Source organism: Stegostoma tigrinum, chromosome 6, assembly GCF_030684315.1.
Source record: "Stegostoma tigrinum isolate sSteTig4 chromosome 6, sSteTig4.hap1, whole genome shotgun sequence".
Taxonomy (NCBI): Eukaryota; Metazoa; Chordata; class Chondrichthyes; order Orectolobiformes; family Stegostomatidae; genus Stegostoma; species Stegostoma tigrinum.
The window spans coordinates 98,675,338-98,695,681 of record NC_081359.1 but is presented as its reverse complement, the minus strand read 5'-3'; the positions used below and the strand labels follow the sequence as shown (position 1 = coordinate 98,695,681).

Here is a 20,344-nt window from a genome sequence, read left to right as displayed (position 1 = left end):
ATGGACTGTAGTGATCCAAGAAGGCAGCTCACCACCTCCTTCTCAAGGGCAACTAGGGACGGGCAATAAATACTGTTCCAGCCAATGATGGCCACCCCATAGACTGAATAAAAAGCAGTGTTATCAATTCAGACCCTGCTGACACCTGTCGGAGGGCAGGCCTATACAAGAAAGGTGTCCAGAAGTCACAGCTAAAATCGAAATGACTTGTGGGTAAGTGATTATTTTAAAAGATTGTCTATTGTTGTTTATTTACGTCGTCCTTCAACTTCACCTCCTGACCTGAAAGAAGAATAATGACTAAAGGCAGCATAAAGACATTATTTGATGGACTCCCTCCCCGGCTCATTGATTTAATTGATTTTTAATCGTGATTCCCTCTCCAATATTTTTCTGTCTGTTTCTATGGCAGGTTCATAATATGTTGAATAATAGTTCAGACAAGTGGCAGAATTCAGATAACACTATTAGGACAGGAAATATAGGAAGTGCTCAATATGCCTGCTAGCCTCCGAAACATGAGGCAGAATCTTGTGTTCTTAGAGGTGGTGAGGTAGGAGGTGAGAAGGGCATTTCATTGGGTGGAGTGATGCCATGCCTGATTCCAGTCATCTACCCACCTCCATCATAATTACATTCAGGCAGGAAATTCTGTTGTCAAACTGATGGCAGTTGAGGGCCTTAAAAGACTACTAATGGTGTCAGTTTATTGCAGCTATGATTAACCCAGCAGCAACTCCTGGAAGTAAAAAGGGTAACAGATAGTTATCAGCTGCAGGGTGGGATGGTATCCTTGGCCAAGGGCACTCAGTGCCTGATCAAAGGCATTGACATACGGCTGGGGCTGTCCTTTGAAAGCCAACCCATATTCTTGCTGCTGACCACCCCCTAACCCATTAAAGACCAAAAGCTGGATGCTGGTTAAACAGTGGTCAAGGCATTCAATATTTACAGTCTGCATTTAGTTTACACATCACAAAACATCAACCACATAACCGTCAGAGATAATGGAAACTGCAGATGCTGGAGAATCTGAGATAACAAAGTGTGGAGCTGAATGAACACAGCAGGCCAAGCAGCATCTTAGGAGCACAAAAGCTGACGTTTCAGGCCTAGACCCTCCATCAGAAGAAAAAGATGAAGGGTCTAGGCCCGAAACGTCAGCTTTTGTGCTCCTAAGATGCTGCTTGGCCTGCTGTGTTTATCCAGCTCCACACTTTGTTAACCACATAACCATCACCTATTCCCCAGTTCAATTTGATATCAACCATGCCTGCCAGACCCCTACTAGATGATAAAGCCCTGGAATGCCTTCTCCTTTGCTCCTGGATATTTGGATTCTAGGGTTATCTTTCTGACAGTACCCAAAGCCTTCTCCGAGGCACTGCTGAAGGTAGAAGCTTTCAACCTCCAGTTTGTCTGCAGCTCCTGGCGGGTGGAGGAGAGTTTGTTGATGTGTTTGGAACTGTTTGGCTGGCAGAAGACCTGGTAGGCCTTGCCCAGAGCATGCAGCATGGGTCTCTTGCCTGTTTTCCAGCTGGCACGTGAGATCCATACCACCAACAAAAGTCTCTATCTATTAACTCTGTTTCTTTGCCACAGATGCAGTCAGACCCTCTAAACATTTCCAGCATTTTATGTTTTCAGTATAGGTTTCCAGCATCTGCAGTACTTTGCCTTAATTTCAATGAATGATGTTTTGTCTCTTTTTGTGATATCCACTCCATCACAAACAGGGCAGCTATTTCCACTAATAAATATTTGGTTGCCTCTGCTTTTCTCCCAGTCCATCAGCTGCTGAGGCTCTTGTCCAATTCTTTTATCAACTCTAGAGAAACTACCTTGGCTGAAGTCAGCTAAATCAGCTTCCATTGGAATTCTGCTAACCTGTAAGGCTTAATTCTATATCACATCTTCTGCTATAGATAGAGCTTTTATCAAGTTTTGGACTACAGTCAACCCTTTATGGGATAAGAAAACAAAGCTGAGTGAGGTATTCATACATTAATACATACATTTTCCATTTTTCACCATGAAACAACCACTAGAATCTTCCATTGTTCAGAATGTTACTTTCAACATTGTATACATAAAGTCAGTCATAGATTCATACAGCACAGAAACGAACCCTTCGTTCAACCAATCTATGCTGAACATAATCCCAGACTAAACTAGTCCCACCTGCTTGCTTCTGGCCCATGTCCCTCCAAACGTCTTCTGTTCATGTATCAATCCAAACGTCTTTTAAATGTTGCAATTGTACCCACATCCACCACTTCCTCAGGAAGTACATTCCACACACAAACCACCCTCTGTGTAAAAATGTTGACGCTCATGTCTTTTTTAAATCTCTCTCCTCTCATCTTAAAAGAGTTCTCCCTAGTCTTGAAATCCCCCATCCTAGGGAAAAGTTAATCACCATTAACTCTATACCTCTCATTATTTTATAAACGTCTATCGGTGACCTCTCAACCTCCTACGATCTGATGAAAAAAGTCCCAGCCTATTCATAGTCCTTGTAACTCAAACTTCCATACCCAGCAACATCCTGGTAATTTTCTCCTGAACCCTCTCCAGCTTGATAATATTCTTCCTGTAACTGGGCGACCAGAACTGGACACAGTACTCCAGAGGAGGCCTCACTAATAGCCTGTGTAACCTCAGCATGACTTCCAAATTTCTATACTCAAAACACTGAGCAACGAAGGCAAGTGTGCCACGTGCCTTTTTAAACCATCTTGCTTATATTTGACGCAAACTTCAAAGAATTATGTATTTGCACTCCTAGATCCCTCTGTTCTACAACACTGCCAGGGCCGTACCATTAATTGTATAAGACCTACCCTTATTGTACAAAACTGCAATAATTTGCATTTATCCAGATTGAACTCCATCTGCTATTTTTCAGCTCAGTTACTCATTTAATCAAGATCCCTTCATAATCTTAGGAAACCTTCTTCACTCTCTAGTATGCCACCAATTTTGGTGTCATCCACAAACTTACTAACTGTACCTTCTATATTTTCATCCAAATCATTTATATAAATGACAAATAAAAGAGGACAAGAACCGATCCCTGTGGAACACCACCAGTAATGTGACTCCAATCCAAAAAGCAACCCTCCACCATTACAGTCTCCTGCTCTTAAGCCAATTTTGTATCCAATTGAAAATCTCACCCTGAATCCCATGCGACCTAACTTTGCTAATTAGTTTACCATGCATAGATCTATAGCAGATTCTGTTAAACAATTGCTATGGAAAATTTACTGATACGAGATTCTTAGTTAATCTGCCATTCTTTTGGAATAGCAATGAGGTGCATTCCTGAATCGAGCATACATTGGACTCTTTGCATTCTTGGGTAAGCTTGTGCTTTGAAGCAGGTGTTTTATTTGATGCAGATTTACTGCTTGTCACTTCTGCTGTTTAATAATGACACTTTATTTTTATAACAGCCAAGCTGACAGCAGAGAAGTCAAATCTGCCAATTTTTCTTACATTATCGTATATGGGTCAGATAAGCACTTCCCAAAATGTTCTCTTTCTAATCCCATGTATATATTTGTAACTACAGAGCTGTGAAGGCATTAACAGCAATGGGGAGACATGTGAGAGCAGGATGATCGGCCAGAGAGGTTGGGCACATGAAAAAAATGGTTCAGCTGCACAGTTTTTAAGTGAAAAGAGCACCAAACTCTCCAAAGGAATTTTCCGCAAGTCTTTCAGGCCTGAATGTTCAGCTGCATAGGCTGTGCCCACTTTTAAAAAGATTCAACAATTTGTGGGGGTCATGCCACATTTTTCACTCGGTCAGAGTTACAAGGCATTCATTGCTACCTCAGAGTTGGGTCTCCAAAATTTTGGCTCATGACCTACAGTTCAGGGAACCCCAGGATAAGATCATAAGACGTAGGAGCAGAAATGACCCATTCAACCCACTGGGTCCACTCTGCCATTCAATGACACATAACCTTCAAAAATAAAAAGAGAAATTGCTGGAAGACCTCAAAACGTCTGGCAGCATCTGTGGAGAGAAATTGGAGTTAATGTTTCGGGTGAATTTTCCCTTCCTCAGAATGTTTTGCTCCACTAATAATCTTCAACTCCATTTTCCTGTCTTTCCCCCATTCTCCTTGATTCCCTTACTGATTAAAAATCTGCCCATCCATTTTAGCCTTGAATACACTTAATGATGCAGCCTGAACTGTCCAATTTGGTCGAGAATTCCACAGATTTACAACCCTTTGAGGAAAAATAGCGTGCACCCTCTTTTAAAGTATTTTTAAGGCAGCTTTATGGAGGTCAGTCAACAAAAGACCATTTACTATAAACACACTGAAGACTTCATCCTTGTAATTATTAAAATACTGTACATATCACATAGAGATCCAAAAATATCGGCATGGTATTTACATCTGAATGAACAACTGTTCACATTTGGATATACATCCTCTACTCATTCAGAAATGTTAAATATCAGTGGTAATTTGATCTTTCTGAACAGTTGGCATCTACTTAGATCTAAATACATGGTGCAACTTTAAATACAGAAGGTTCTTCAATTACCTTATACTCAGAGCTTAAACCATCAGAATAATATTTGATAAAAGTACGAGTATTTTTAACAACAGGAAAGACAGAATTATATTAAGCTTGAGAAACTCACTGAGGCCAAAAATCAGATAAACCCCAGGAATTTAGGGAAGGTGGAATTCAGAGCCCAGAGATTATGGATCAAGTTTTGGGTGGCAGGCAGCAAGGAATTAAACTAAAGAAATAAAATTGTGTGACATCTAGGGGTGTTGTCTCCAGTCAACCCAGGTAGCTGGTGATTCATGTTTTCGACTTGACCTCAAAATAACAGACCGCCTACATCTACTGAATTATTAGAATTAGAACTAGAATCAGATGTCATTGTCATGTTTACTCAAGTACAGAGATACAGGAGTACAGTGAAAAGTGTACAATGTCGCCATTCCCGGCACCAACTTAGGTACAAAGATACATAGATATAAGCTCTTAGATATAAGTAGAAAAATAAGCGAATAAAGTTAAAAATTCAACATTAACATCCTTCTTAATATAAAATGTAGAAAACAATCAAATAAAGTTAAAAGTTCAGCATTGTGGTCCTTCTTGAGTGTTTAGCCATACTGGGCTATCACTTCCCATAAGGGTTCGATCTCCTCTGTGTTAGGCTCACATTCTCACTCTCCCTGGTGCTCAAAGTTGCCGCAGGTGCTGGGAGATCTCAGGCTTCCTGCTCTCACCGCAGCTGCAGATGCTGGGGGACCTCTATCGCCACCACGCTGACCTCAATCTATGTCCTTTTCCAACCGCCATCAAACAACAGCAAAGAGCTAATGAAAAAATCTAGCAGAAAACCATAATGTACACCACTACATGGACTAGTGTGGTTCAAAAAGGCAGCTTACCAAGATTTTTTCAAGGTCAACTAAGAATGGACAATAAATGCTGGCCCAGCCACATTTAATGAACGAATTTTTAAAAACCGTTAGAAGCTTTGTCGAAATAAAACTAGCAGGGGCGATGCGAGATATGAAAATTGTTGAAAAGTTGCTCTGGATATCATTCATATTTCTGATTTCTGTCTTTCTTACATTGTCACTGATAGACCGTGAGTTCCAATAACTTGATGCACAGAGTAAGTAAACATAAAAAGAGTTAAATTTAGGTCTGTATAGTACTTCTCTTTTCATTTGTAAGAATCTTCTTTTACTCAAATATATATTTCATTAATGAATAGATAAATTTGGGCATGAATAAAATTACTCAGGTCCTGAGAAAGACAATTAACTTTAAAATTCCAAAGTTCCAGTTATTACATGATTGTTTTACATTTCAAATAAACATAATTACTGCAGAAGAATTAAACAAATCAAGTACAATTAATTTGACAGCATAAATACTTTGTAAATTTTTTACTAACCCAAAAAATCTTAACAGATCACCTCCCGCTTTGTTTATAATTCTATCCAAGAGATTTCTTATATTTTCTGGGATCTTGAAGTCTTTTTCGCTACTTGTGAGATTACAAAGCTAAGCTGTTGCTTTTGGGAATTTACTGCAATTCCTTTCAGAGTACTTGTTATCATCCAGGGTATGAGGTTTACTGGGGGTCTACCCTCTAGTGTAACATGAGATTTAAACACATGAATGGAAAACATACATCATGAAGCAGGTATCCTTACTCCCCTGGCAACAGATTACTAAACATGAAGGGAATTAAGGTTAAACAAGAAATTATTCAAATACTTGTCGGGCTTGAGTTATAATGAGTGGCTGGATTGGCCAGGACTATTTTCCACTGGAACATAAGAGTTTGAGGGGGGATTTTAAAGAGATTTGTAAAATCATGAAGCCATAGATAAGCTGAACAGCAAACAGTATTTTCCCTGAGGTAGGGGAGTTCAAAACTATTTTTAAGGTGAGAGGAGAAAGATTTAAAAGGGACCTGAGGATCCACTTTTGCACACAGATGGTGATTCATATGTGGAATGAACTGCCAGAGGAGATACTAGATGCAGCATTTAAAAGACATTTGGATAAGTACATGAATAAGAAAGGTAGAAAGCTACCAACTTGATAGAATTATTTGAGAAAGAAACAAAGTTGATAGATGAGGGAAGGGTTGTGGATGTCATATACATGGACTTCAGTAAGGCTTTTGATAAGGTTCCCCATGGTAGGCTGATGGAGAAAGTGAAGTCGCATGGGGTCCAGGGTGTACTAGCTAGATGGATAGAGAACTGGATGGGCAACAAGAGACAGAGAGTTGTAGTGGAAGGGAGTTTCTCAAAATGGAGAACTGTGACCAGGGATCCGTGTTGGGATCACTGTTGTTTGTGAATTACATTAATGATCTGGGGGAAGGTACAGATGGTCTGATTAGCAAGTTTGCAGATGGCACTAAGATTGGTCAAGCAGCAGATAGTGAAGGGGACTGTCGGAGAATTTAGTGGATATACATAGATTGGAGAGCTGGGCGCAGAAATCGCAAATGGAGCTCAATCCAGGCAAATGCGCGGTGATGCATTTTGGAAGATCCAATTCAAGAGCAAACTATTTGGTAAATGGAAAAGCCCTAGGAAAAATTGATGCGCAGAGAGATCAGGGTGTTCAGGTCCATTGTACCCTGAGGGTGGCAATGCAGGTCGATAGAGTGGTCAAGAAGGCATACGACATGCTTTCATTCATCGGACAGGGTACTGAGTGCAAGAGTTGGCAGGTCATGTTACAGTTGTATAGGACTTTGGTTTGACCACATTTAGAATACTGTGTATAGTTCTGGTTGCCACATTACTAAAAGGATGTGGATACTTTGGAGAGGGTGCAGAGAAGGTGCACCAGGATGTTGCCTGGTATGGAGGGTGTTAGCTATGAAGAAAGGTTGAGTAGGATTAGGATTAGATTAGGATTATTTTCATTAGAAAGATGGAGGTTGAGGGGTGACCTGATTGACCCTAACCCTAACCGTAATCTTAACCCTAACCCTACAAAATCATGAGAGGTATAGGCAGGGTGGATAGCAAGAAGGTTTTCCCAAAGTGGGGGACTCAGGTCACAATTTCAAGGTGAGAGGGGAAAAGTTTAAGGGAGACATGTGTGGAAAGTTCTTTACACAGAGGGTGGTGGGTGCCTGGAATGTGTTGCCAGTGGAGGTGGTAGAGGCGGGCATGATAGCGTCATTTAAGATGTATCTAGACAGGTACATGAATGGGCAGGGAGCAGAGGGCGACAGATCCTTGGAAAATAAGTGACAGGTTTAGACAGAGGATCTGGATTGGCGCAGGCTTGGAGGGCCAAAGGGCCTGTTCCTGTGTCATAATTTTCTTTGTTCTTTGTTTAGAGGAATATGGGCCAAATACAGGCAAGTGGAACTAGTTTAGTTTGGCAAACTTGGTTGGCATGGACTAGTTGGACCAAAGGATCTGCTTCCTGTATGACTCTACTTGCACGTGCTATGCCTGTGGATGCAAATTGAAGCCTGAAATGATGCCTGTAGTTTACATTGATTTCAGGAATCCTTTGTTTGCACCTTCTTTCCATCAATACTGCCTTATCCAAGGCCACCCTTTTCTACAAAGGGTGGTCTGTTTGACTGCCCCAGCTGCCCTCTTTCACTGTGACCATTGGAGACCCCAGCACAGCTACTTGATCTGCCCTGCTCAGTGCTTTTCCTTACTGATGTCATCTACTGTTGGTGGTTCCATTACAGTAGAATTCCACCTGAATTCTCTCTTTAAGAATCTCACAACTGGGTCACCCCAGCACAAGCATGGGCTTGCTTAAAACTGTCCAACACCAAAATCAGAAAACATCCTTACTTCTGATACATCTTTGTTACTGGATGTAGCTATTTCTAATCACCCTCATCTGACCACGTGTACACTTTTTGCATTTTTGTGGAGAGAATAACACACAGATAACTGAGTCCAAAAGGGAACGTCCCTTGCACCATATCCCCATGGTAATTTGGCATAACTGAAATGCCCCAGATACAGATTCAAACACATCATCCATAATGTGCAAACATAGAAAATTGTAGCAAGAGAAAGCCTTTCAACCCTTTGAGCCAGCTCTGCCATTCAACATGATCAGGACTGATCATCCAATCCAGTACCACTAAAGTGGATAACCTCTCATTTATCCAGTTAAACTTTATCTGCCATACACTCACTCACTCAAATTGTTCAAATCACATTGAAGCATCTCTGCACTCTTCTTGCAGCTCACCCTCCCACCCAGCTTTGTCTCATCTGCAAACTTGGAGATGTCACATTTAGCTCCCTCGTTTAAATCATTAACATATATTGTGAATAGTTAGGGTCCAAGCGGTGATCCCTGTGGTACCAATAGTCACTAGCTGCCATTTGGAATACAAACTTTTTATTCCTATTCTTTGTTTCTTGTTTGCCAACCAGTTCTCAATCTACGTCAGTACATTACCCCTAATCCCATGCGCTTTAATTTTGCATGGTAACGTCTTATGTGGGACCTTATCAAAAGCCTTCTAAAAGTCCAAGCAAAACAAATCCCTGGCACTCCTTACAACAGTACTTGTTACATCCACGAAAATTTCGAATAGATTTGTCACGTATGATTTTCCTTACATAAATCCATGCTGACTCTGTTCAATTCTGTCACTGTTTTCCAAATGCTCTTCTAATAAATCTTTTATAATGTGCCTTAGACATTTCCCTACAATCACATCAGGCTAACTGGTCTATCCCTGTTTTATTTCTACCTCCTTTTAAAAACTGTTTGGTTACATTAGTTACCCTCCAAAGTCTACAAAATCTGGAAAGATGATCACCAACGCACCCACTATTTCTATGGTCATTTCCTTACATAATCTGGGATGTAGATTATTGGACCCTACAGATTTATCAGTTTTCAATCCCATCAATTTACCCTGATTTTCCCATCTGATTTCCTTCAGTTCCTCTGTCTCACTACACTGTCTTTCCCAACAGTTCAAGGACATTTTTTGGGTTATCCTTTGTGAATACAGAATGAAAATAATTATTTAATTGATCTGCCATCTCTGTTTTCTATTATAATAACCCCTATATCTGATTGGTGGCTGCTTCAGAGTGCCGGGGCCCTGAATTTGATTCCACCCTCAGGTGACTGTCTGCATGGAGTTTGCACGTTCTCCCCGTGTCTGCGTGGGTTTTCTCCAGGTGCTCCAGTTTCCTCCCACAGTCCAAAGATGTGCAGGCTAGGTGGATTGACCATGCTAAATTGCCTGCAGTGTTCAGGGATGTGTAGATTATGGGTCTGGGTGAGATGCAATGAGGTTCGGTGTGGACTTGTTGGGCTGAAGGGCCTGTTTCCACACTGTAGGGTTTCTATGAAAACTACACTTGTCTTTACAAGTGTTTTTTTTTCTTCACATAGTTATGGATGATCTTACAATCAGTTGGTAAAAAGATACAAGGGGCAGGTCCTTACCTCTGGGCTAAAAGGCCTGGGATCAAGGCCCACCTACTCCAGAGGTTGTCATGGTATGTTCTGAACAGGTTGATTAAAATCATCTGTAAGGAACCACTCCTTGTGGCAAGCTAACCAGTTTCTAACTTGTGAGCTAATATTAATGTGTACTTACATGCTACACCTCTTGATTTTTGCCCTCTGAAGTTTGTGCGCAGCTGCAATGTCCAAACATGTATATCAATGTGTCAGTCATGCAGTTCAGAAGAAACACTGCTTACACTCAAGATAATAAAATGTGAGGCTGGATGAACACAGCAGGCCAAGCAGCATCTCAGGAGCACAAAAGCTGACGTTTCGGGCCTAGACCCTTCATCAGAGCTTATTCCAAGATAATAAAATGTGAGGCTGGATGAGCACAGCAGGCCAAGCAGCATGTGCTCCTGAGATGCTGCTTGGCCTGCTGTGTTCATCCAGCCTCACATTTTATTATCTTGGAATTCTCCAGCATCTGCAGTTCCCATTATCTCTGACACTGCTTACACTCATGTATGTCTCACAGGAGGGTGCCACATTACATCAGTAATATAAACAGTCATTAAGGACTATGTATTAAAATTATTCTGTTCAACAAGACAGAGCCTCTCTTCTCCTGAAGGCTTTAAATGAATAGTCTTCTCCATGTGGAATCACTAAGTGTAGACTATTAGCAATAAAAAGAGTTGATGGCAGTGAATCTGCCCAAGGCATCTCAGATGGCCAACATAAACCATGCATATAGCAACGCAGATTTTGTAATATAGAACATGAATGATATAGAATTCTTCCTTTCACATTTTTGACGAAGGAGGAATTTCTTCCGTTATAGGGTGATGAATCTGTGGAATACTTTACCATAGAGGGCTAGCAAAGTTGGGTCATTAAGTACGTCCAAGGTTGGAGCAGACAGACTTTGTAAACTAAGGGAATCAAGGGAGATAGAGAAAAGGCAGGAACGTAGAATTGAGGATTATAGATCAACCATGATGTCATTGAATGACGGAGCAGACTCAATAGGCCAAATTCGATTCTGCCCGCAATTAAAAATAATCATGGCTGATCATTCAGCTCAATACACTTTTCCCACATTCACCTCATAATATTTGATTCCTTTAGCCCTAAGAACTATCTTCTTCATGAACACATTCAATGTTTGGCCTCAGCAGTTTTCTGTGGCAGTGAATTCCATTGGCTCACCACTCTCTGGAATGGAGTTGAAGATTATCAGATCAGCCAAGATCTCATAGAATGGTAAAACAAACTTAATGGGCTGAATGACCTAATTCTGCTTCTACAGCTTATGGTCTCATGGAATGAGTGCCTCCTGAGTTGCAGGCAATCACTGATTTGATGAAAATGATTTAGAAATTCTTGAAAGAATGATTCTTAAAAGGCTTGAGTTAAGCATTTGGAAAGAAAATTAATTAGAGACTAAAATAGAGTCATCACAGTTCTACCAGATAACAGGGCTGCTTTCTCACTCAGAGCTAGTAATAACTGCAATGCTGGAGTCAGAGATAACACAGTATGGAGCTGGAGGAACACAGTAGGCCAGGCAGCATCAGAGGAGCAGATTTCTGAAGAAGGGTTGTGATGTCAACTGTCCTGCTCTTCTGATGCTTCCTGGCCTGCTGTATTCCTCCAGCTCCACACAGTGCTACCTTAGGGCTGCTTTCTCAGATATTTTGTAACAACCTGTTCAGAGATGTTATGACACACCTCTGGGTCAGGTGGGGCTTAAACCCAGACCTCCTGGTCCACAACAGCCATCAGGGCTACTCTCTCATTACAGGTGAAATGTTGAGGACAGCGATCTGAGGTGATGCAGGTTGTTGAGTCTAGGCTCTGCATAACAAATCAACCATCCAATGGTATCAATGTGGACTTCACAAGCTTCAAAATCTCACCCCCCCACCGCATCCCAAAACCAGTCCAGCCTTGTCCCCGCCTCTCTAACCTGTCCTTCTTCCCACCTATCCCCTCCTCCCACCTCAAGCCCCACCTCCATTTCCTACCTACTAACCTCATCCCGCCCCCTTGATGTCTGTCCTCACTGGACTGACCAATTTTCTCCCTAACTTCCCACCTACACTCACCTTTACTGGATCCATCCCTGCCTTTTGACTTCTGTCTCCTCTCCACCTATCTTCTCCTTTATCCATCAATCCGCCTCCCACCCCTCCCTATTTATTTCTTCCCCTTCCCCTCCCCCAATTCTGAAGAAGGGGCCAGACCCGAAACGTCAGCTTTCCTGCTCCTCTGATGCTGCTCGGCCGGCTGTGTTCATCCAGCTTCATACACTTTGTTATCTCCGACCATCCAACCAACAGACTTAACCGAACCACTCAAGAAGGTCCAGAAACGGTGCAAGTCCTGAAATTGTGTGATATGTGCACATGCAGCGAGATTGGAAGACATGGCAATAAAAAAGAGCCCCCTTCATGGAAGACGTGCTGATAACCTGGAGCAAGGTGGCACCCTGAATGTCCCGGGCTCTTGCCACGTGCCACAACAAGGCGTGTATCATTTCTGCAAAGGCGGGAGATCCTCGCGTTGCCGGGGTGACCGAGGCGCGCGCGATTTGGAAGGGGGTAGCGGGGCGGAGGCGCTGTTCACGCGAGACCCGTTGTGCGGTCTGGGGGTGGGAGGGGCTGAAGCGGGGGCGGGGGGAAACAAGAGGCGTGAGAAGCTGGCTGACAGGCCTTTGGGGTAGGAAGGCGAGAGCAACAGGTAAGGTGAATGTGCCGTAGCTCTCGGTGTTGAGTTACATTAGAGTACCCTCCTATTCCCGTTGCCGTGTGCCATTCCACAGAGCGGCCTGCAGTAGCAGCTGAGGGCTGGATGGCATGGCAACCAAACGCCAGGCTTCAGTTCCCCCACATAGGCCAGCCCCCTTTTCTACGCCTCCTCCCTTTCGTATCATGTTTGCACTTCAGTCAGAACCATGTTGATTTTACGTTTTGTTTTCTAATCCACCTCTTCAGAACTGTTATGACAGCAACTCATATTTCGCTTGGGAACGCTGCAGCCCAGTGGTATCAACGTGGGCTTCACAAGCTTCAAAATCTCCCCTTCCCCCACTGCATCCCAAAACCAGCCCAGTTCGTCCCCTCCACCCACTGCATCCCAAAACCAGTCCAGCCTGTCTCTGCCTCCCTAACCAGTTCTTCCTCTCACCTATCCCTTCCTCCCACCTCAAGCCGCACCTCCATTTCCTACCTACTAGCCTCATCCCACCTCCTTGACCTATCCCCTCCCTACCTCCCCACCTATACTCTCCTCTCCACCTATCTTGTTTTCTCTCCATCTTTGGTCTGCCTCCCCCTCTCTCCCTATTTATTCCAGTTCCCTCTCCCCATCCCCCTCTCTGATGAAGGGTCTAGGCCTGAAACGTCAGCTTTTGTGCTCCTGAGATGGTGCTTGGCCTGTTGTGTTCATCCAGCTCCACACTTTGTGGTCTTGAACCCCAGCCTCCTTGTGCAGAGATAGGGACACTGCCATTGCACCACAAGAACCCTGGCAGCATTCTTTTAAAAAGGGATTTTTATAGGATGAAGGAAGTCGTTTTTAGCAAATCAAGTATTTTATTTGAAGCAAGACTCTGATTTTAGGGATGATTTCTATAGCTTTTTGACTTTACAAAAAAAACTACCCCCCCGTCCCTCTATACTGTGCCTAGTCCATGAATTTCCATCTTATTTTGCCCTGAATTAGTTGAGGGTTTACTTGTACCTCATGATTTTAAAACGACTGCCTTGCATATCCATGTTGAAGATTTTATTTTGTTTTGGTTGCCGTGTATGTGTTTTGCATAAAAGTGTAACTGTTGGTTTTTGTAAAATTATGTCTTGATGTAATGTTGATATAATTGATATTTGGGTGAATCCACCAATTTGAAATTGTAAAGAGCCTTTATAATATAACTCCTTTATGAGATGTGGGCACTACTGGATGGTCTAGCATTTATTGACCATCATTTATTGCCCTTTACAACGAGGTGACAAGCCATTTTCTTGAACTGCTGCAGTCCCATTGCTCTAGGTGGACCACAAAGCAGATGCAGAGGTATACAGCTTGGAAACAGATTGTTTAGTCCAACCCATGCTGACCAGAAATCACAATCTGACCTAGTTCCATTTGCCAGCATTTGGCCCATATTTCCCTCACTTTTTGTTCTCTGATGAAAGGTCTAGGCCCGAAATGCCAGCTTTTGTGCTCCTAAGATGCTGCTTGGCCTTCTGTGTTCATCCAGCTCCACACTTCATTGTCTCCGATTCTTCAGCATCTGCAGTTCCCATCATCTCTCTCCCCCTCATTCCTTCCTATTCATATACATATCCTTCTAAATGTTATTGTACCCATTTCCTCCTCTTCCCTGGCAGCCTCTTGTATACGTGCCCGTCCATCAATGTAGCTATTAGGGAGGCAGTTGAGGGCCAGTGATTTAATTCCAAGGATTTTCCTGTACATCTGCTGCCCTTCTTATAGATGATAAAATCATTAATAGGAGCAGGAGTAGGCCATTCAATCCCTTGAGCCATTTTGTAGGCTCATAGTGGATTCTGTTTCTGTTTGCTAGATCAACTAACAGCAGATTTCGTGGGATTGAAAGGTGTTAGGAGAGTTCCTGTGCTGCAGCTTGTATATGGTATATATTATATGCCACTTGCATAAGAAGTAAAAGTTGAGGGTGGTGGATGGGTGCTTACTACGAAGACCACTTGGTTCTGGATGGTGTTGAGCTCCTTGTTAGAATTGCACTCATGAGAGCAGAAATAGGATATTCAGGCTATTGAGTCTTCTGTGCCATTTGATGGGCTCATACTTGATCAAATAGCCGTGTGTTCCACTTTCCTACCTTTCCCCCATAACACAGGATGTCCTTGCTGTTTAAAAAAACTGCCTATCTCAGCTTTGAATGTATTTAATGACCCAGCCCCGGATATACTTAACAACCCAGCCCTGACTGCCCTCTGAAGTAAAGAATTTCACAGATTGCCCAATCTTTGAGAAGTGGGAAAAGATACTCCTTACTGCTGCCCAAAATGGGTGACCCCTTTCTCAGATTATATCTTCTGGTCTGGACTCTTCCCACAAGGGGAAACAACCTCTCCACAACTACCCTGTCAAGCCTGTCAAGAATCTTGCATTTCAGTGAGGCCATCTTGCATTTTTCTAAACTCTAATGAGTACAAGATACTTCAGTTAAATGCTGTCTTAAAGTTATGGGAAGTTACTCTTCCTTTATCTCTTGAGGACGTCAAGTTTATTTAAGAACATAGAACATTACAGCACAGTACAGGCCCTTCGGCCCTCGATGTTGTGCTGACCTGTCATACCGATCTGAAGCCCGTCTAACCTACACTATTTCATGTACGTCCATATGCTTATCCAATGATGACTTAAATGTACTTAAAGTTGGCGAATCTACTGCCGTTGCAGGCAAAGCGTTCCATTCCCTTACTACTCTCTGAGTAAAGAAACTACCTCTGACACCTGTCCTATATCTTTCACCCCTCAATTTAAAGCTATGCTCCCTTGTGCTCGCCGTCACCATCCTAGGAAAAAGGCTCTCCCTATCCACCCCATCTAACCCTCTGATTATCTTACATGTCTCAATTAAGTCACCTCTCAACCTTCTTCTCTCTAATGAAAACAGCCTCAAGACCCTCCCTCCATACCAGGCAACATCCTTGTAAATCTCCTCTGCACCCTTTCCAAAGCTTCCACATCCTTCTTATAATGCTGTGACCAGAACTGTAATCTATGTTTCAAATCTTAATTGAATAACAGTCAGCAGGTTATTGCTACTTCATAGCACTGTTGACGTTTAGTTTTTTTGTCTCATGAATGAGGTGAGACATGTGATTTGCATCCAGTCCTTTCATCATATTAATTGTGATTTAAGTGCACAGATGGATGCTCTGATGTTTTAAAAAGTAGTTTCCAACTTCTCCAAACTTCCAATTTAGATTGTGTAGTTAGCAGTAATCTAGAAAATCTACATTTGTTTTCAAGTTTACTTTACCCACTGTACAAAGTGTTTTGTTTTGCTAATTGGAGTCATATTTGAAAATTATTTTGGAACCTGTTCATAGCTCAGAATTACGCCTCACACATCTATAAGATTGAAATGGTATCAGTGATAGCGGGACCACGTTACATTGATGACTGTATCGGCGCCACCTCTTGCTCCCCCAGAGGAGCTTGAACAGTTCATCCACTTCACCAACACCTTCCACCCTAACCTTCAGTTCACCTGGGCCATCTCCAGCACATCGCTCACCTTCCTGGACCCCTCAGTCTCCATCTCAGGCAACCAGCTTTTAACTGATGTTCATTTCAAGCCCACCGACTCCCACAGCTACCTAGAATACACCTCCTCCCACCCACCCTCCTGCAAAAATTCCATCCCCGATTCCCAATTCCTCCGCCTCCGCTGCATCTGCTCCCACGATGAAGCATTCCACTCCCGCACATCCCAGATGTCCAAGTTCTTCAAGGACCACAACTCTCCCACCCCCCCGCCCTCCACAGTGGTCGAGAACGCCCTTAACCGCGTCTCCCGCATTTCTCACAACACATCCCTCACACCCCCCCCCCGCCACAACCGCCCAAAGAGGATCCCTCTCGTTCTCTCACACCACCCCACCAACCTCCAGATACAACGCATCATCTTCCGCCATCTACAATCCGACCCCACCACCCAAGATATTTTTCTATCCCCACCCTTGTCTGCTTTCTGGAGAGACCACTCTCGCCGTGACTCCCTTGTTCGCTCCACACTGCCCTCCAGCCCCACCACACCTGGCACCTTACCCTGCAACTGCAGGAAATGCTACACTTGCCCCCACACCTCCTCCCTCATCCCTATCCCAGGCCCCAAGATGACTTTCCATATTAAGCAGAGATTCACCTGCACATCTGCCAATGTTGTATACTGTATCCATTGTACCTGGTGTGGCTCCCTCTACATTGGGGAAACCAAGCAGAAGCTTGGGGACCGCTTTGCAGAACACCTCCGCTCAGTTCGCAATAAACAACTGCACCTCCCAGTCGTGAACCATTTCAACTCCCCCTCCCATTCTTTAGATGACATGGCCATCATGGGCCTCCTACACTGCCACAATGATGCCACCCGAAGGTTGCAGGAACAGCAACTCATATTCCGCTTGGGAACCCTGCAGCTCAATGGTATCAATGTTGACTTCACCAGCTTCAAAATCTCCCCTTCCCCCACCGCATCCCAAAACCAGCCCAGTTCGTCCCCTCCCTCCACTGCACCACACAACCAGCCCAGCTCTTTCCCTCCCCCCACTGCATCCCAAAACCAGTCCAACCTGTCTCTGCCTCCCTAACCTGTTCTTCCTCTCTCACATCCCTTCCTCCCACCCCAAGCCGCACCTCCATCTCCTACCTACTAACCTCATCCCACCTCCTTGACCTGTCTGTCTTCCCTGGACTGACCTATCCCTTCCCTACCTCCCCACCTATACTCTTCTCTCCACCTATCTTCTTTTCTCTCCATCTTCGGTCCGCCTCCCCCTCTCTCCCTATTTATTCCAGAACCCTCTCCCCATCCCCCTCTCTGATGAAAGGTCTAGGCCTGAAACGTCAGCTTTTGTGCTCCTGAGATGCTGCTGGTCCTGCTGTGTTCATCCAGCCTCACATTTCATTATCTTGGATTCTCCAGCATCTGCTGTTCCCATTATCATTGAAATAAATGGGAGTCAGGACAAGCTTTCTGCTAGTTGAAGTCATAGCTGGTAGTTAGGAGACATTGTTGAAAGTGAGTCATCTTAACTCCAACACATTTCCACAGGAATTCCTGAGTAGTGTCCAAGGTCCAACCATCTTCAGTTACTTTCTGAATGACCTTGCTTCCAACATAAGGTTCAGAAATGGGAATGTGCAATGATCAGCAAATAATGTTCAGTACCATTCACAACTTCTCAGATACTGAAGTCTGTGTTCAAATGCAACAAGATCTGGGACAATATGGCTTGAGCTGACAAGTGGCAAGTAATATTTTGGGCCATACAAATGCTGGGGAATGACAATGTAACCACTGCCCGTTGATGTTCAGTTCCGTTAGAATCACTGAAACATCATAGTGGTTGTCATTGACCAGAAGCCCCAAATCAGCACTGGCTATAAGAGCAGGTCAGAGGCTAGGAATATTGTGGCAAATAACTCCCGTCCTGATTCCCCACAGCCTGTCCACCATCTCCAAGGCACAAATCAGGAATAATTTGGAATATTCCCAATTTGCCTGGATGGGTGCAGCTCCAACAACACTGAGCTTGACACCAAACAGGACAAAAAAAGACAGCTCGATTGACACCTCATCCATAAATATCCACTCCCTCCACTGCTGTTTAGTAGCAGCAGTATGTACTATCTAACAGGATGCACTGCAGAAATTCACCAAAGATTCTTAGACAGCACCTTGCAAAGCCAAAACAAGGGTAATATATACATGGGAACACCACCATGTGCAAGTTCCCCTCCAACCCACTCACCATCTTGACTTGGAAATAATTCATCATTCCTTCATTATAACTGGGTCAAAATCCTGCAACTCCCTAAGGACACTGTGGTTCTTCATCCAGCATGTGGACTGTAATGGTTCAAGAAGGCAGTTCACCATTGCTGCCTTAAGTGCAACTAGGGACATGTAATAAATGCTGATCAGCCAGCAATACCCACATCCCAAGAGTGAATTTAAAAAAAAACCCACTGTGGGTGCTGGAAATGTGAAACAAAAAGAGAAGTTGCTTGAAAATCTCAGCAGGTCTGGCAGCATCAGTGGAAAGAAAGCAGTGCTAAAGTTTCAGATCTGGTGACCCTTCAGAATTGCTTTTTCCTCTTGACAGGAGATGGGTTTGGTAGAGAGGATGAAGTCAGAGTAGTTGTTGCATCTTGTGATCCTTTACACTGGAAAGGAAAAGGGGGGCAAATACTCTTCTGAAGAAGGGTCACTGGACTCAAAACGTTAAACCTGTCTTTGTACAGATGTTTCCAGACATGCTGAGATTTTCCAGCAAGTATTTCTTTCCAGACTTCCGGCAATCTTTTGGTTTTGCTTTTTATACAGAATTGTTAGTGTAGGAGGCTATTCAACCCATCAAACCTGTACTAGTTCTCTTGGCAGTAGGTAATCTTCTGCCTTCACTTGCCCACCTCCCCCCCCCCCCCCCCCCCATATCCCTGCTTACCATTTCTATTCAGATAATCACTTGATGTCTCCTTGAAGGCATCACCCTTGCTTTGTTTGCCCAATGCTTTAAATCTATGCCATCTTGTTCTCTTTCTCTTTTACAGGCTTAGAACAACTTTTCTATCCAATCCCCTCATGATTTTGAAAACCTCGTATCAAATTTCCTCTCCACTACCTTTTCTCCAAGAAGAACATTTACAACTTCTTAAATCTGTCCTCATAAACTAAAATTTCTCATCCCTTGCACCGTTCTTGCGAACCATGTCTGCACTGTTTCTAATGCATTCATGTCTTTTCTATAATGTTGTATCCACAACTACACTCCAACTGAAGTCTTAACAAGTATCATGTACAAGCTCAACACCACCTCCTTGCTCTTTTACTTTATCCCGTTAAAGTAAACAGTGGAAACTGTTTGCTGTTCACCTGTCCTGCTACCTTCAGGTCTGGGACATGTACACCCATCCGCACCCACCTCTTATCACACAGCAGTTGTTTAGCTGGCTAGTGCATCGTCAATTAACTGGTCTACTCTTGGTCTTCAGATATTATTAGCTTAAAGAAACTTTTGGTATGTGGATGAATGGACTGATCGCAGGTCATCCTTTAATGGCCTATGGACATGTTTCACTTGTATGAAACTAGCATTGCATGAACATTTGACCAGATACAAGTAGCAGATTCCTTCACTGAAGCACTTGCCTTCCTTGTATGGTTGCTCACTCCATTTCTCTCCCTGCAGGCAGTTTTAGGTTGAACCGTACTGTTCACTATACTAATGTGATATTTAACCTTGTTATTTTCCAATTACATAACCAGGCTATTGGTGAGGCCACCTTATTTACATCTTCACAACATAACTCAACACTGTCCCTGTCTCAGTTTCTGTGCTGCTGAAGCCATCTTTTCATGTCTTTTTTTACTTGTAGCCTTGAATTATTTTTCCCCAACACTTATTCCTTATTTTCTAATCCATGTAAACCTAAGGCCATCTGTGGCTTTGCTCATACCAAGTCTCATTCAGCAATCACCACCACCACCACCCCCCGCCCAACCATCACCCCAGCTTGCTGATCTACATTGATTAGAACTGCCTCAGTTTGAAAACTCTCATTCTTGTTTTCA

The 20,344-nt window shown here is 43.3% G+C and overlaps 1 protein-coding gene across 3 annotated transcripts in view; it reads left to right on the top strand.

The window, feature by feature from the left end:
• Window positions 1-12,662: 12,662 nt before the first annotated feature.
• The window catches only part of ppp2r3b (protein phosphatase 2, regulatory subunit B'', beta), a 160,995-nt gene continuing 153,313 nt past the window's right edge, over window positions 12,663-20,344 (top strand). For all 3 annotated transcript variants that reach the window (XM_048533211.2, XM_048533210.2, XM_059646792.1), the window contains exon 1: window positions 12,663-12,729. The gene's annotated coding sequence lies outside the window, so the exon portion shown is untranslated. The remainder of the gene's footprint in view (window positions 12,730-20,344) is intronic.